The sequence below is a fragment of the Balaenoptera physalus genome (assembly GCF_965194825.1).
Source record: "Balaenoptera physalus genome assembly, chromosome: 3".
NCBI classification, from domain to species: Eukaryota; Metazoa; Chordata; class Mammalia; order Artiodactyla; family Balaenopteridae; genus Balaenoptera; species Balaenoptera physalus.
Genome location: NC_138890.1, coordinates 94,429,436 through 94,448,176, shown reverse-complemented (window position 1 = coordinate 94,448,176; position 18,741 = coordinate 94,429,436). Strand labels below are relative to the sequence as shown.

General features: G+C 37.3%; 1 protein-coding gene and 1 long non-coding RNA gene across 10 annotated transcripts in view; one reads left to right on the top strand and one right to left on the bottom strand.

Moving 5' to 3' along the window:
• The window catches only part of PAM (peptidylglycine alpha-amidating monooxygenase), a 283,154-nt gene that overhangs the window by 42,179 nt on the left and 222,234 nt on the right, over positions 1-18,741 (top strand). The window lies entirely within an intron of this gene.
• LOC309659044 overlaps positions 1-18,741 on the bottom strand; it is a 464,689-nt gene that overhangs the window by 243,480 nt on the left and 202,468 nt on the right. The gene's annotated exons all lie outside the window — the stretch shown is intronic.

The window sequence follows — 18,741 nt, the reverse complement described above, 5'->3', positions numbered from 1 at the left end:
CTTCCACCTGGCCCGGGTCCTTCCTTTTTATATACATGCTGTTTTTTGAGCATTTTTTACTTGGCAGTGGTTGCAGCTATAACTTTCTTTTTGTGAGTTTGTGCTAACAACACAGATAATGCTTTGGTTGTACTTGGCCCCTATTGACTAAAATAGTTCCACCTCTGTGCCTTTCTGCCGCATCACCCAACCCCCTTGCAAGATGCGGTGGTGAAGCTGGGCTATTTATATTGTTTTAACCAGATATACTATAGAATAAAACAGGCAGTCTTGCAGTGTTTATCATTAAAATGTATAAATGTGTTTCAGCTTTTTGGGGAAAGGGAAAAAAAGAAAATTTAAACCAGGACAGCTGATTAAAATGGGATAATCCACTGCATTTAATAAGTCACACCTAGCCGATTATAGAGGGAAGAGTTATTGGTGCTCTTTACTCTAGGACATTTGGTGTGCATTGCTGCATTTGACCTTTTAGAAGCTATTGACATCATTTGGGAACTGCCAGTAAACCTGCCTTAATCTGTTAAACAGAAGGAATCTTAGCATTGTGGAACTGACTGGTTGATTAATTTAAATCCAAACACACACAGTCCTGCCTGGATGCCCTTTGTGAGACCCTCGCACAAAAGGATTTCATTCAGAGGCATTATAACCCACATCCTGCTGTCAGACCCTTTCAGCTCAGTTGGTCTTCTTAGGCTGCAGGCATCATCTTTAACCCCTCTTATGCTTCCTTTTATTTCATGAAAACAATATCTATGTTTGGATTCATACAAATGCTCTACATTTTCGGCAAAGTTCTTTATTTGTATCCCAGGGAAAAGGTATTTTAAAGTTCCACTAATTGAGAGACTAAAATGGGAACTTACCTTAAACTGGCTTCTTTAGAGAAACTGTATTAGAACTTAATCCCGTGCTTCCTTTGGGAATTATAATCAATATTAGAATCATGAAATGTTGAAATAAGTTCTTGGTATTAGAGTAAGCCATCATCTATAATTCCTTTGACTTTTAGATTCAAAACATTGAAGGTTTTATAATCATTGTTTAGTTTTGGGAAAACATTAAAGTTAATTGACTCATGGGTGAGTTCAGTGATAGTATAAAGATCCTGAATGTTTAAATGAAAGCAAAGTTTAAATTCTTTAAGGATAAAACTTTGAATAATTTCAGTCTATTACAGGGACTAAGAAAAGTACCCATACATTGGGCTCTCTGATGGGCTTGGTTGCAGAAGAGGGCAGATATTTGTGTGGGAGAAACAAAAGCATTGCCTTAGAATGCTTTCCTAGCACATAGAATGTTAGACTGGAAAAGATCAACACCCTCATTTTGAACAACAAAAAAACTAAGGTCCCCACTTAATTATTCAAGCTCTTACTTGGCCAATTTCTGCTTCCTCATCACCCAATTACAGACTGTACTGGAATACAAATGAAGCCTTTCAAAGAAGGTGGTATAATTTGATTCTCGGTGGTTTTGTTCATTATTATTAATTGTAATAACTTTTTAATTGAGAGCTTTTGATGTGCCAGTACTTTATGCATTATCTTTATCTTCATAACTACAGTATGAGGTAGTACTAGTGTTCTCTTTTTGAAAATGAAGATCTGATGTTTAGAAAAGTCAAGGATTTGCCCAGAATAGCTGAATCATGAGATAAGATACTTTTTTTTTTTTTTTTTTTTCCTTTGAGAAGGTAGGCTTGTAGCTAGATATAGGGAGGAGAAACGGGTAATAAGGAATGTTTCTCCCAAGCCTCATGAGTTGCCTTGAGAATATTGTGGTGATGTGAATGACTCTGCCATGGGTCACTGGTAAGGAAGAAAAAGACTGATGACTGATGACTGAGATGACTGATAGAGAAGATCTAAGCTAGAGGGGCAACTGTGGGGCTGGAGCAAAGAGAAGATACATCTGTGAAATTTGGCCACCGAGTGGGTTTGGCCAGTGATGGAGAGTTAGAACCCTTTTGCCATTGGAAGTTAGGTGATACTTTTTCATTAAATCAGTATGAATTTGTTTTAGTTAACAAATTTAAGCTCATATGCTAATAATAAAATCCCATATACACTGTCATTTTTCAGTCCTTATACTATCTTTAATTGGAATTAGGACAAGTGTTGTATTAAGACCAGAGGAGCCAAGAATGTTGCTTCTCTGGGCTAAGCGGAAGTTCAGCGTAAATTATGAGGCAAAGCTAGGTTAGAACTGAGGGTGTTTTGAAATCCCCACCCCTTCCTGAAATAGCTGGAATACTCCTCCCACTCAATAGCTTGTGAAATTACGCACCACTATAAAACCTGACAACCCCATACCCTGGTGCCTTTCTCACCTTCTGCGATGGCCCACACTCTGTCTGTGGAGTGTGTTTCTCTAAATAAATCCACTTCTTACCTAAAAAAAAAAAAAAAAATAGAACGGAGGGTGTTTTGCCTTATCAGAAAGGTGGTTTCCAGGAAGGGGCACTGTAGCTGACTAGTCAAGGCTTTAGAAATTCTGGCCAAATATCCCCTCAGAAGTGGCGCTTTAACTTACATTTGCTTCTGAATTGGCACTTGCCAACAAGAATTTAGTTGAAGAAATAAGTTAAGCTCAGAGTCTCATTGAACCCTAAACTTCAATTTAAGGATTAAGGTGGTTTGTAGATGAGATTTATAATATTTTGGACAGTCAAGGGGTGATTTCTTTGCTGTGTCTTTGTTTCCTGTGAAAGAGTATTTTACCTTCTAACTTTTGTTGTCTTTCAGTCTGAGATATTATAATATTGTTTGGATGTCTGTGAAGCCTTAAGATCCATTGGGAAATAAGAAGTGGATTTTCTGACATTTAGGACAGATAAAAGGGGGTATACAGTTATGCAGAAAGAATATGTCAGAGCTTGGTGGAGCTAGTGCTGTTATGCGGTACTTTGTCCCAGGTCCCAGCTCTGTGCTGTGAGTGGCCTAATGTGGGTGTGTGCTTCACCGGGCTTCTCTGTGCTATCCTGGGAATCCAAGTAAAGGAGGTAGTTATCATTTAAGAAAGAGTTTATCATCTTCCCTAAGAAGGTGGGAATGAGATTGCATTGATCAAGAGATTTAGTGGAGTGGCAAGAGGAAATAGAACACTCATGAGAACGTAACACATTAAGCTGTTTTTGTAGTGTAAGAGGAGAATAAAAACTAAATAAAGCCTGGATTTAGGGAATGAACGTTGGAGATACGAGGCCTCTTTTCCCTAAAGCAAGCATCTTTAACAGGACACAAAATCTGGCCACCTGGGGCCATTTGTCTCACTGACACTTGATTTCTATTCTTGCTGGTGGTCTTCCATATTCCCTTCAGCCTTCTGTAGTGGGCAGACATCTTTTGGTTTGGTCTTATTTTTGGATAGGCTATTTTTTTAATGATGTATAGAATATTTAATTAAATTACATATTTATAAGAAGAACCAGTGCAATGAAAATATCATATTGATTAACATAGACAATTTTAAAAAACAATTACAATATTAAGATCAAATTCAAGAACACTCAAAAGTAATTTTTGGTTAGCAGGCAGCCCAGTGGGTGAGTGCTGCAGCGCAAGAGCTGGTGACCTAGGGCATCCTGCTTAGCCTCAGCATTCAGCATTCAGCACGTGAGGGACTTGGAGAGACTCTTTTCTAAACTCTACCTTTTTTTAAAAAACCCTAGCAAACTAGCTTTACTGTTGCACTCTTACTTTATGACCATCCCATCTCTGGAGTAGTGGATACACCTGTTCCCTTTTGTGTGCATGCTGTCCAGATAACCTTTATTTACCTTTCCCAACCTAGTTTTGTTTAGACAGGTGGATCATCTCCCAGTAAGAGTTGTTTGAAACAACCTTGAAATAGTCTGGCTAGTATGTTAGGATCTAGTCCACTGAAGCTGTCATTGGTCTTCTCTGAGAGCAAGTAAATCAGGATTGCAAGTTCAGAACACATTTAGATGAATTTTCATTTTTTGATTTACAGTAGTAATTCATATCCATGGTTAGAAAAACTTTTAAAAGTTTAAAATTATGTAATATAAAAATTGGAGAACTCTCTCAGTCTGTAATTGAAACTGCCAGAAGTAACCACTCTCAGAAGTTGGGTGTATATCTTTTGGGCATTTTCAAATAAACAAATGCATTTATTTTAAAATTTGAATCATATATATAATATATATATATATATATGTAGAAGTGTGTGTGAATCATATATATAGGAGGGTTAGCCAAAAATTTCGAAATTTTTTGGTCAAAGATTTCGCTGAGGTTTTTCCATGTTACAGAAAAATGTGAACGAACTTTTTGGCTCGTTCACATTTTCAAATTTTCAAACACATAAGCAGGATTAAGTATTCAAAACAGTAAAGAAATTAAAAGTCAAAGCATTTTAGCATATTTGAGGGTAGAAAGGAATTCATTCATAAATAAGCATTTACGATATTCAAGATAAGACAGATATCCTATATATAGATAATATATATATACACACACACACACACACACACATATATATGTACACACAAATATATACACAGACATCTATGTATACACATATATATGTATATACACACTATTTTCATGAATTTCATGGTAAACTTTGCATGTTTTGCTTCTCAGACTTGGTATCTCAGGAAAAACAAGTGAAAGGATAGGAGTAATTCCATTTTGTTGGAAAGCCTTTTCACTTTACCTAAATTAAGGAAAACTGAATTATTATGTTTTTCATGAGAGCTGACCTTACTATTCTATTTTCAGAATTCTCCCCAACCTCTATGGTAGCAAGAAGTCCAACTTGTCAATTAGGTTAAAATTCTCTATATTTTTCCAGACTGTAAATCGGTGCTGTGGTATTCCATTTTACTATTTTTGTAAGCAGTATTATTGCCATACATTTGTATGGTATTTACTCACAAGGGAAACATTAAAAGGCAGGCTTAGCTTCATCTGAATTGAAATAGAGAGAATAATAATTTCTTTGTAGTAGCTTGGAGTATACAGTACAGAATGACAACCTTCATTTTTTATTGTGTTATGAGTATCTTAAAGAGGATCTGCCAAGTTACTTGATTATTCTTGCAATTACAGTATTCTACTACAGTAGAAAAAATTAGACCATGGTATTGTTTAAAAACATGTCAATCCAATATAGAGAAGAAAACAATAGTTTTTATAGTACAGATAAATTATATACTTACTAAAACATCGCATGTGATCAAATAAGCATGATATATCATTATAGACTCAGTTTGATGTTGAAACGTTGTTATTTTAAGCAATTACTTTAAACCTGGTATTTTTAAGAGGGATTGTGTTCTTGTGAATGGGGTGCCAGATGCACGGGAGGACAAATAGTTCAAAGGGAAGATTTAAATTATGTATAGTTTTGGGAGTTGTTAGAAGTAGAAGTAATTCTGCCTGTGATAGAAGACTTAATCAGGAAGACTGTGGGGCAGTAAGAGGGTAGATTTCTTCTGATTTTATCTGGGTGTCATAATTGGGCATTTGGCTTGGGGGTGTTTTCTGGATAAGTGATGTATTGGCGGGGATTTACTGGAGCTCGGAGATAAGTGGAATGGGCAGATGCTGTCTCCTGGAGAAGTAAACGCAGAGCATCAGTTTTCATTGTTATCAGTACTCTGACCTCCGAAGGCACAGATGTGAGCTTTCTTTTCAAAGGGAATCAAGTATTCACCCTCAAGGAAAAGGGTGTTTGTAATGTAATAATATTAATGCTTGTTAAGTGAGAAAACTATCTATGAATACTTATACTGTTGCTACCTGGGAGCATTATTTATTGACCTGTGACTTCATCAGAGCTTCAGCTGTGAGAAGAATATTGCTAATGGAATCATGTAATGACAGTTGTCATTAAAAAGTCACATTGCAGTGAATAGATTCAGAATTCATTGAGTCCCCTTGCTCTGTGTCACACTCGCTGCTTCTGTGACAACCTTCATTTCCTACTTAGTAAATCCAAGCCTGGTAGCTCCAGCCCCAGGAAGTTGTTAAAGCAATTAAAGGCTTCTGTCTCCCAGCACATTGCTTGGTTACCATAGTATCCTCTGCCTCCAAGTCTCTCCTGATGATGTCAGTATGCATACAGGGGTTGTTCAGAGCATCTACGTGGGGATGATTCACCCCGCAATAAAGCCCCTCACCCATTGCTCGGTTTCCAGTTCTATTTCAGACATCCCTAGAAATGGAAGGTAAGTGCCTTGTTTTGCATATCGGAGAATTACCAAATGCCTCTATTTTTCTCTTTCAGGTGAATGAATGGTTTCTTGCTTTCTACTGTATACTACTGACTGAAAACATAGTATATGGGAGCATTTCAGCCAATTACCTAGAACAGACTTAACAGTTTGTACTTAAAGTGTGTGTATGTGTTTGTGTGCGTCTGTATGCGCACATACATGGGGTGGGCTTATGAAAATAACTGTGGGTGTACAATGTAATGCTGGCTACTCTCCCTGGTAAGCAGCAATAGCAAACACAGTAGAGCTTTTTATTTCAAATGATTTGAAATATACAAATTCCTTAAAATATTTTGACAGGTGTCACAGCACAAATGCAGTTTTCTAAGAGTGTGAATTATGTATTTTTTATTGATACTTTGTATATTTTATCCAGTTTTAAACAGTATTAACATTTGAAAGGTCTAAGAGGTTATGGGAAGATATTATTAGAAAGAAGGGCCAAGTTACATTGAGAATTTGCATGTTAGGGAAATTGAAACAAATTGTTAAAACAAAGATTTAGTTACAGGGGGATATATGAAGTTTAAAGTATATTGATAACCATCATTTCATACTAATTTCATACTTTTAATGCTTTTCAAAAATCTCCCAATTTGATAATAAAAATAGTGCTTCTGTTATTGTGACAAATGAAATCAGCGCTTCATAAAAGTTCCCCTTTAACACATACCCATGCTCCTTAAGGATAAGCCAGCTGTGTTCAGCTTTATGAAAAGAATATTGTAGAACCATTTACAACATTCAAATAGAAGAGCCATGAATGAATATTTCCCTTGAAAAGTTAGTTTTCTACCACAATGTACCCTATCAATAAACACTAAGTGATGAGACACACAGATTTCTCTCTACTGCCTATGTCTGACTCTCTCCGTTCCGAGAGTTCTGTCCATATGACAATGTTAGTTGTGCATTTATTTCCTCTTCCTTATTCCCAAGGGACTATTTCAGTATACTCTGTGAAGAATGTAATACGGTGTTTAAATGGATGTGGTAGGTAATGGCAGTTTCTAATTAATTAATGGATAGCTTTGCAGGAGAATGAAGAAGAGGGGAGTAGGTAGGATGGGGACTCTGCCATTTCTTTATGTAGCTGAACCTTTATTGTATGTAGGAGGTAGACAGATGGCTCTTTTGAGAGGTCAGTAAGTGGTCTAGACTGTCCGTTTCTAGAGAGACTGATTAAAACTGGCATTTTCTTTCTTGTATTTTTGGAGTCTTCTGGAATATACCCTGCTCTCTACCTTTGCTTTGTTTTTGTGCAATATTATGTTAGTGGACTGATAATGTTCTTCATTCACCTTTCTATAAAGAATCAGTGAAAAACATAGTTGTGAGAGTGTAAAAAAAGGTTAAAAATTAAACATTTAGTTACTTTCACATAAAGGATATCTGTCTTATCTTGAATATCGTAAATGCTTATTTATGAATGAATTCCTTTCTACCCTCAAATATGCTAAAATGCTTTGACTTTTAATTTCTTTACTGTTTTGAATACTTAATCCTGCTTATGTGTTTGAAAATTTGCTAGTTAATTAAAAACAGTTCCTGAAAAGTAGAGAGAAATTACGATACCACCTAGTTTAGATTACGGTAGGTTAAATGTTAAAGAAATTAAGTCAATATAAACTGTTTCCATACTTTTTAAAACCTTTTTATTGAAACACTTTCATATGTTTGTGTTGGAAAGAAAACTATTATATTCTAGGCTATGTTACATCAGGTTTTTGCTCTTTGTTGTATTAATGTTTTGGGTAATATAATGTAATCTATTGAGTAGCTAACTCTTTGTAATAAGAAAAATACTTCTGCAGTTTTGAACCCTTAAGATATCCATGTATATCTCCTCCTGCTGACTTAACCAATACAAGTAGCAGTTTATACAGAGTGTACTATAAAGATTACCGTTTCATTCATGCTTCAGGCAGGAAGTGGTTCCAAGCAGTTTTAGTCAGGGTGATTTTAAAAATTGGTTTAGGAGAGTTTTCATTTTACTTTTATGTCCTAATAAGAATGTTTTAAGTTTTATACATACTTAAACTTGCTCCTGCTGAAATATGGAAATGCCAGGTCTGTAGACTTTACCAGTGTGAGACAATGAAACATGGCAGAAAAAGGATCATTTTGGCTTTTACTAGAAAGACAAATAAAACCAGTATCCAGAAGAATGAGAGGAAGCTGTAATAGAGAACATGGACCTGGAAATGAACATTTTGTCCAGTGAGAGGAAAGAAGCTCAAGCTGTGAGGGCTTGGTTAAATGCTGAGCCCAGTTGTCTGTGTTCTTTTAGTGGCAGAGCGAGGGGCTGGGACCTGGATGCCTACACTCGAACAGGCCGGTTTTCATTTATGTGACCCCACATGCCCCAGTTGGAGTAGAGCACTTTTTCCTAGTCAGCTTTTACTTTCTCCCAAAAAAAGAGTGATGAAACAGTATAAAAACTAGGAAAGTGTATTATTTTTCTTTTGTTGCGGTAACAAATTACTGCAAACTTGGTGAATAAAATTTGTTATCTTAGAGCTCTATTGGTTAGAAGTCTGACACAGGTCTCAATGGACTAGAAAATCAAGGTGTCAGGGCTGTATCCCCTTCTGGAGGCTCTAGGGGAGAATCCATTTGTTTGTCTTTTCCAGCTTCTAGGGGTCACCTGCATTCCTTGGCTCATGGCCACCCTCCTTTACCTTAACAGCTAGCAAGTACAGACCGAATCCTTATGCGGCCATCTCTCTGGTTCTTCAAGGCCGGGAAGCGACCTTCATTTTAAGGCAGCGGTCCCCAACGTTTTTGGTACCAGGGACCGGTTTCGTGGAAGACAATTTTTCCATGGACCGGAGAGTGGGGATGGTTTCGGGATGATTCAAGTGCATTACATTTATTGTGCACTTTATTTCTATCATTATTACATTGTAATATACAATGAAATAATTATACAACTCACCATAATGGAGAATCGGTGGGAGCCTTGAGCTTATTTTCACCTGCCACTCACTGATAGGGTTTTGATATGAGTCTGCAAGCAATTGATTTGTTATGCTCTGTGCAGTGAAACCTTTCTGCTAATGAAAATCTGCATTTGCGGCCACTCCCCAGCGCCAGCATCACTGCCTCAGCTCCACCTCAGATCATCAGGCATTAGATTCTCATAAGGAGCACGCAACCTAGATCCCTTGCATGCGCAGTTCACAGTAGGGTTCACGCTCCTATGAGAATCTAATGCCGCTGCTGATCTGAGAGGAGGCGGAGCTCAGGTGGTAATGCGAGCGATGGGGAGCGGCTGTAAATACAGATGAAGCTTTGCTTGCTCACCTGCAGCTCACCTCCTGCTCTGCGGCCTGGGTCCTAACAGGCCACGGACTGGTACTGTTACCGGTACGGAGGGCGGGGGGGCACTGGGGACCCCTGTTTTAAGGGACTCGTGATTAGATGCGGCCCACTGGATAACCTAGGATAATCAGCCCATTTTAGGACAAGATCCTTATCCTTAATCACATCTGCAAAATCCTCTCTGTCATGTAGGGTAACATATTCACAGGGTGGGGGGGTTAGGATGTGGACATCTTCGGGGACCATAATTCTGCCCCCCTCAGAGACTGCAAAATATATGTCTGATTCTATCAACATTAAATTCACAAATCAGATATTTTTACTGATAACTATAACTTAAACTCGTGATTGCCAGCAGAGACCATGAAATCTTGACCTAATTCAGTGGATGCAGTCATCCCTAAGGATATTAAAATGCCTCAAGATAATTAATGAGGGAAAATCATATTAGAAAGAAATGTTTCACCAACTCAAATGTTCAGAACTCTGAGGTAAAGATGTGAGTCTTACAAAGTGACACTATTCTCAGCTTAATATTTTTAGTGAGAGGCTCACATCAGATGAAGTTAATTAAACAAAGCTGATTTGGGATTGCGAAAATTCCGTTAGTTAACTCCTATGTGGATGAGCCTGGGTTTCTTTAGAAGCCGAAGGGTAATAGCAAGGCCACTAGAGACCAAAATGTGAGATCTAGTAACCCTGAGTTTTGAATAACACTGTCGTTCATTGATCTGGCATTAAGCCGCATGAGTCACAGGACTCAGCAAATGAGCCTGGCAGGTATGCCTTGCACGGTTTCCTAGGAAAGGCACAATCTATTACCACAGTCAATAATGCTAGACTTGAGGCCAACAGCTGCAAAAATAGTTTCTCTTATTGTTTACATCCTGTATTCATCTTAAGTTTAAGCCAATTCATGGCCCATGTATCCATCTGTACTAAGCATAAGATAATTTATATCTAGTAGTAGGTTTTAAACCTCGTTTGCTAAACACTAGTGGTAAAAGATGCAGAGGAGAAAGTGCTCAGGCATATTATTTTGGGACAGGAAGCGTAAAATTACATTTTGCTGTGGTTCTCTCAAGGAAAGGAGATGGAAAGAAAACCGACTGTTTTCCTGCAAGTATTCCTTTTTAGTTTTGGAATAATTTTCTGGTGGAAGACTAAACAGTACCTTAAGACCCTTATTTGGAAGAAAAGGGCTTGTGGAACACCATACATTTCTTGGCAAGAGGTAATTATTTTGACATTGATTCTCTTTGGTCGTAGAGAGTAAAACAACCTTAGGATTTTATATAAAAGTGAAATCTGAATTTATGCTGTCATGGGATTTATTTGTCAATCAAAATATCATTAAAGGAAAACTGTTATTTGACAATGAACTTAAAAATTAAAATCAGTGAGTTACACAATTTGATAAATGATATAAATAAATAAAAGGCAAAATATAAATAAATAAAACCCAAACACCTTTAAACATTTTTTTAAATGTATACAGAATATTCAATTTAATACTGAATTTTCCCAGCTATGGTAAATTAGAGAGAATAGAGATGAAATCTCTCTGTTTTGTTAAAGAAAGAAAAAAAAAGAAACCACAGAGCAGCTGCCTTCTCTGTGATAGAAGAGACTGTTTAATCTTTAAATCATTTTGAACTGGCTCAGTTGCTTTACTGATCCTTTAACTTTGTTAAAATTATCTTTAAAGTTTATCTTTGAAACAAATCAGAGATAAAGGAACTAATGGAGATGAGAGTTTTGAGGTTCTGAATTGTATTTGGTCAGTGGGTGGTGGATAAGATGGAAGGAGACTTCAGAATCAGAAACTTGAAAGATTGTTATGATTTCTCATTGCCTGTTTTGAAAACCTAGCTCAGGGTTTTATGTCTAGGGGGATTTTTGCCAGTAATAGGAGTAAAGGCAATCAGCAAGTAAGTGATGGATCTAGGAGGTTATCCTAAGTCTTTCCTGCTCCACAGGCTTTGCAGAACACAGTAGCAGAAACTACTCATTTTCCTCACTGACGCTGCATTCACTTGCTTTTCTTTACTTTTTTTATTGCTTTAATTTGACTTCCATCTTTGGGTCATACTTGCAAAAAGAAAAGCAATTATTGGAATTATTTACGAAGAAAGTTCTGTTATTTTAATTTGTGGAATGCCCCTATTTCTGCCAGTTTCTGCTATGGACACGAGGTTCTATAACCGGACCAATTTTTTCATTAACTCCTCTAGGGTAGTCAGCTTTGGAGTGAGGATTAATGGAAATAAAGGGTATCGGTTTTGCACGCAAAATCTGTGGGCTGGGGCAAGTAGAAAGAAGAAAGTTTGAGCAGCAGTACCTGAAAGGGCACAAAGACAAGGGGACTGATGCTTGCCGTCTTCTGCGTGGTGGTGGAGCGTGGGGGTGGGATACGTTGCTGTGGCCACTGCAGCGTAGGACTAGTCGGGAGGTGGGGAGGTTTAGTAAGAACTGTGCCCCATGCCTGGTGCTTACTGTCCGTCCTAGAGGACTTTGCAAAAGGTAAGCCTGTGCTGGGGACAGGGGGTTGGTTCCTGGGTTTTAGCCACAGCCATGCTGAGAGATAGATGCCTTTTCTCCAAGAAGGGTGCAAAAGAGGGGAGGCAATGGGAGACCGTCAGGCAGCCTTCAGGATTCATAAGTATGAGAATGAGCTCACCGGCCCAAAGAATTTTATAAATTCAAACCTTCCAATAACAAATACATATCACTAATTTAGAGGAATATGACTTACCATTTGGAATATTAGAGTATGACAGGAGGCAGGTGGCATTGTTTTCCTTATTGGCAAAAGTCAGTCTTGTCCTCTTCAATCAAAATGCAATCTCAGTAATTACTATTGAATGCCCTCACGTGCATGATGGTGCACTAAGCACAATGCAGAATTAATCAAAGGACAACGTGACCTCAAATTTCAAGGAGTTTCAGCTAAAACAGAATAACATATATTAAGAATAACTTCCTTATTACTTAATAATTATTATTGTTTTATTTTCATGGTAATTTTTGCCAAGTGGCAAATTCCAGTTTGCCTAGTTGGGATTTGATAAATTCATTTTATTTGCATTTTACTAAAAAGTAAATTTTTTCTAAAATTGTATATGAACTGATACCTTTACTTGATGGCGGACTTATTGTTATCTTGCTAAGCTTTTTATCCCCCCACCTCTCTTAGTCCCATTTGCCTGACTTTAAAACACATATCTTTCTCTTGTGTTATATCATAGAATGTCTTTTTCTCTTTTTTCATACACACCCACACATGCAGCTCACACACACTCACACACACAGAGTTACTTTGCAGTGAACGAGTCATGTCCTAGTCCTTCTCTTTACTCTTGTTTCCATATTCTTTTAGCCTGTCTATAATGTTTATTTTAAGCAACCCAAATCCTGATTCTTGAGCCCCTACTGAGTATGAAGGATCGTGCTACACCGTGAGGGCTCTGCCCCTCATTTTCTTCCGCTGCAGTCCTTTGTTTGTACAGTTATCAGTATTTCCTTCTGACGGGTAGGAGGTTGGTAAAATTAAAGGATAGAGTGGGCAGAGGGAAGGGACATGGTTGGTTATGGAGAGAAGACGTTGAAGTTAGAATCTGTAAGCCAGGAAAAGGGGAACTGAAACAGAGCACTGAGATTCTGTTGGGAAAGTGGAGTCTTGTTAGGTCAATAGGACCAAGTAAAGAAGCAGCATCAACAGAATTATTTTGTGTTTTATCAGGCATTTTATGGTGAGCAAAATAGATTGCCATATGTACACATAGAAACTTCTGCACCGAGTTACCAGTTTAACCTTTTCAACTAATTAAAATCTAAGTTTATAAACCTCAGAACTTTACATTTCTTTGACATCACTGCAATTATTTCACTATCCTGCCAATTCTCTGGCCATCATTTCTCAACCTAGGGGGCTAAGTTTTTGAAATAGGTCCCTACATTCTATTTAGAAACAACCTGTGTTTTCTAAATAAATCTTAAAAGAGGAAGATGTTCTTATGCCAAGATTCAAATATATTGAACTTGATAATTATCTAGAATTACCTTCTAACATGTTAGCTCTGTGATGATTTTTCCAGTTTGGTTGAACTGTTGTTGAAAGACTGATTGTGCAGAAACAATAGTTTGAGGTTTGTCCAGACTTAGTAAAATGTTGAAAATTTGAAGAATAACTGATTTTTCTGGTCAGTGTATTTTTCATTGTAACAACCCCTGTATTGATTTGGTTTTCAATCTATGGTCTTTTGTGTTATATAGATATTTCACTAGTTAGTTATCTGCCTGAAGTTTCAATATTTGGGTTTTTTTCATCTTTGCAGTAATGACAAAGAAATGTAGGGTTTAGTGGTTTTTAAGCTTGGGATTTGCCAAAAAGAAAAAGATCATTCTTGATGAAAGCTTTCACTGAGTTACAAAGAAATTTATGCTTTGCCTCCCTGGCAGCCAGTAATTATCGAATTGCAGTTACTTTTCAGAGGTGTTTACCCCGAGTTGAAGGTTCCTCCTCTTGATGATCTGAATCATGAATTAACTCTCATGGTGATCCAGTAGTTCACCTCAGCCATAGCCTGTGTAAAATGTGTTACTACTGGACACAGATTTTTTTTGCCACAAAAGTGATATTGGGCTCAGAGAATTAAAGCATTCCCTGCCTTCAGGAACTTACATTAGAGTGGGAGGGATGAGAACACAAGGAATATGATGGCAGACTGATACAAATACCCCTATTTTTTGTCCCCCTTCACAGCAAAACTGCTCGCGTGAAGTGCATGCATGTTCTCTGCAGTTCATTTCCTCCTATCTCTCTGAATCCACTCCTTTTAGAACCCAACTCTCCACCAAAACTGCTTCAGTCAGGATCACGAGTGGCTTTCAGGTCAAAACCAGGGTCAGTTCTCAGTCCTCCCTGACTGGGCTTGTAGTTATCATTTGAAGCAGGTGGTCTTTCTCTACTCCTTCAAGCACTGCATCTTCTGGTTTTGCTTCAACTTAGTTTGCTATTCTTCCCAGTCTGCCGGTTCTTCATCATCTTCCTGACTCTAAAAGTTGGCATATTCTAAGATGAAGTCCCTGGTCCTGGTTTCTTCTCTGTTGAAACTCACTCTCTTTGCGAGAGTTTGCAACTCATGCAGTTTCTTTCTTGGTTTTAAGTTCTGTAATACACTGACAGTTTCCAAATTTACATTTCTCATCTGAACCTCTCTCTTGAACTCTAGACAACATATTTCCACTTGGGATATCTAATAGGTATCTTAAATATAATGTGTCCCAAACTCCTGATAATTCCCTTGTGTCAAATCTACAGTCTTTCCTATATCAGTTATCCGGCAGATAATCAATGTTAACATTTTGGGATATGCCTTTTCGGGCTCATGTGGGTATGTATGTTTATTTCTAACTACCACTCATGAGATAATTTTGTGTGCACTGTTTTCTTTCTCTAAATCTACCTCACCCCCTTTACTATGAACATGTTTTATACACCCTTGTATATTCTTTGGAAACCTAGCTTTTAGTAACTACTTGGTTGCACCATCATTTACTAACTAACCTTTTTTGTGAACATTGCATTACCTTCCATGACTTACTATTAAAATATAAACTGTGACTAGTATCCCCATTTCATTTCGTATCCTTGTTACAAAAAAGAAAGAAAAAAACACTTCATGATTCTAGTTCTGCACTATCCCAACATGGTAGTTACAAACCACAAGTAGCTGTTGAGCACTTAAACGTGGCTAGTCCAAACTAAGATGGGCCATAAAAAGTAAAATACAGATTTCAAAGACTTAGTTTGAAAAAACAAATCTTGTTAATAATTTTTTGTATTGATTAGTTGTTGAAATAGTTTCTTTTATTGGACTAAATAAGATATACTTTAACAATTGACTTCATCATTGTCTTTTTACTTTTTAAAATGTGACTATCAGCAAATTAAAAATTTATGTGTGGCTCACATTATATTTCTATAGGACAATGCTTATTTTTTTTAATATCTTTATTGGAGTATAATTGCTTTACAACGGTATGTTAGTTTCTGCTGTATAACAAACTGAGTCAGCTATATGTATATATATATATATATATATATATATATATATATATATATCCCCATATCCCCTCCCCCTTGCATCTCCCTCCCACCCTCCCTATCCCACCCCTCTAGATGGTCACAAAGCACGAAGCTGATCTCCCTGTACTATGCAGTTGCTCCCCACTAGCTGTCTATTTTACATTTGGTAGATGTATATATGTTCATGCCAATCTCTCACTTTGTCCCAGCTTACCCTTCCCTCTCCCCGTGTCATCAAGTCCATCGTCTACGTCTGCATCTTTATTCCTTTCCTGCCCCTAGGTTCCTCAGAACCATTTTTATTTTTTTGATTCCATATATATGTGTTAGCATACGGTATTTGTTTTCTCTTTCTGACTTACTTCACTCTGTATGACAGACTCTGGGTCCATCCACCTCACTACAAGTGACTCAATTTCATTTCTTTTTATGGCTGAGTAGTATTCCATTGTATATATGTGCCACATCTTCTTTATCCATTCATCTGTCGATGGACATTTAGGTTGCTTTCATGTCCTGGCTATTGTAAAGAGTGCTGCAATGAACATTGTGGTACATGACTCTTTTTGAATTATGGTTTTCTCAGGGTATATGCCCAGTAGTGGGATTGCTGGGTCATATGGGAGTTCTATTTTCAGTTTTTTAAGGAACCTCCATACTGTTCTCCATAGTGACTATATCAATTTACATTCCCACCAGCAGTGCAAGAGGGTTCCCTTTTCTCCACACCCTCTCCAGCACTTATTGTTTGTAGATTTTTTGATGATGGGCATTCTGCCTGGTGTGAGGTGATACCTCATTGTACTTTTGACTTGCATTTCTCTAATGGTTAGTGGTGTTGAGCATCCTTTCATGTGTTTGTTGGCAATCTATATCTTCTTTGGAGAAATGTCTATTTAGGTCTTCTGCCCATTTTTGGATTGGGTTGTTTGTTTTTTTGATATTGAGCTGCATGAGCTGCTTGCATATTTTGGAGATTAATTCTTTGTCAGTTGCTTCGTTTGCAAATATTTTCTCCCATTCTGAGGGTTGCCTTTTCATCTTGTTTATGGTTTCCTTTACTGTGCAAAAGCTTTTAAGTTTCATTAGGTCCCATTTGTGTATTTTTGTTTTTATTTCCCTTTCTCTAAGAGGTGGGTCAAAAAGGATCTTGCTGTGATTTATGTCATAGAGTGTTCTGCCTATGTTTTCCTCTAAGAGTTTTATAGTGTCTTTAATCCATTTTGAGTGTATTTTTGTGTATGGTGTTAGGAAGTGTTCTAATTTCAGCCTTTTACATGCAGCTGTCCAGCTTTCCCAGGACCGCTTATTGAAGAGGCTGTCTTTTCTCCATTGTATATTCTTGCCTCCTTTATCAAAGACAAGGTGACCATATGTGTGTGCGTTTATCTCTGGGCTTTCTGTCCTGTTCCATTGATCTGTATTTCTGTTTTAGTGCCACTACCATACTGTCTTGATTACTGTAGCTTTGTAGTATAGTCTGAAGTCCGGGAGCCTGATTCTTCCAGCTCCGTTTTTCTTTCTCAAGATTGCTTTGGCTATTCGGGGTCTTTTGTGTTTCCATACAAATTGTGAAATTTTTTGTTCTAGTTCTGTGAAAAATGCCATTGGTACTTTGATAGGGATTGCATTGACCTGTAGTAAAGTCATTTTCACAATGGGGATTCTTCCAATGCAAGAACATGGTATATCTCTCAATCTGTTTGTATCATCTTTAATTTCTTTCATCGGTGTCTTATAGTTTTCTGCGTACAGGTCTTTGGTCTCCTTAGGTAGGTTTGTTCCTAGGTATTTTATTCTTTTTGTTGCAGTGGTAAATGGGAGTGTTTCCTTAATTTCTCTTTCAGATTTTTCATCATTGGTGTATAGGAATGCAAGAGATTTCTGTTCATTAATTTTGTCTCCTGCTACTTTACCAAATTCATTGATTAGCTCTAGTAGTTTTCTGGTAGCATCTTTAGGATTCTCTCTGTATAGTATCATGTCATCTGCAAACAGTGAAAGCTTTACTTCTTCTTTTCTGATTTGGATTCCTTTTATTTCTTTTTCTTCTCGTATTGCTGTGGCTAAAACTTCCAAAGCTGTGTTGAATAATAGTGGTGAGAGTGGGCAACCTTGTCTTGTTCCTGATCTTAGAGGAAATGGTTTCAGTTTTTCACCATTGAGAATGATGTTGGCTGTGGGTTTGTCATGTATGGCCCTTATTATGTTGAGGTAAGTTCCCTCTATGCCTACTTTCTAGAGAGTTTTTATCATAAACGGGTGTTGAATTTTGTTGAAAGCTTTTTCTGCATCTACTGAGATGATCATATGGTTTTCATTCTTCTGTTTGTTAATATGGTGTATCACATTGATTGATCTGTGTATATTGAAGAATCCTTGCATTGCTGGGATAAACCCCACTTGATCAGGGTGTATGATCCGTTTAATGAGCTGTTGGATTCTGTTTGCTATTATTTTGTTGAGGATTTTTGCATCTATGTTCATCAGTGATATTGGCCTGTAGTTTTCTTTTTCTGTGACATCTTTTTCTGGTTTTGGTATCAGGGTGATGGTGGTCTCGTAGAATGAGTTTGGGGAGTGTTCCTCCCTCTGCTTTATTTTGGAAGAGTTTGAGAGGATAGGTGTTAGCTCTTCTCTAAATGCTTGATAGAATTCACCTGTGAAGCCATCTGGTCCTGGGCTTTTCTTTGTTGGAAGATTTTTAATCACAGTTTCAATTTCAGTGCTTGTGATTGGTCTTTTTATATTTTCTATTTCTTCCTGGTTCAGTCTCGGAAAGTTTTGCTTTTGTAAGAATTTGTCCATTTCTTCCAGGTTTTCCATTTTATTGGCATACAGTTGCTTGTAGTAATCTCTCGTGATCCTTTGTATTTCTGCAGTGTCAGTTGTTATTTCCCCTTTTTCATTTCTAATTCTGTTGATTTGAGTCTTTTCCCTTTTTTTCTTGATGAGTCTGGCTAATGGTTTATCAGTTTTATCTTCTCACAGAACCAGCTTTTAGTTTCATTGATCTTTGCTATTGTGTCCTTCATTTTTTTTTCAAGTATTTCTGATCTGATCTTTATGATTTCTT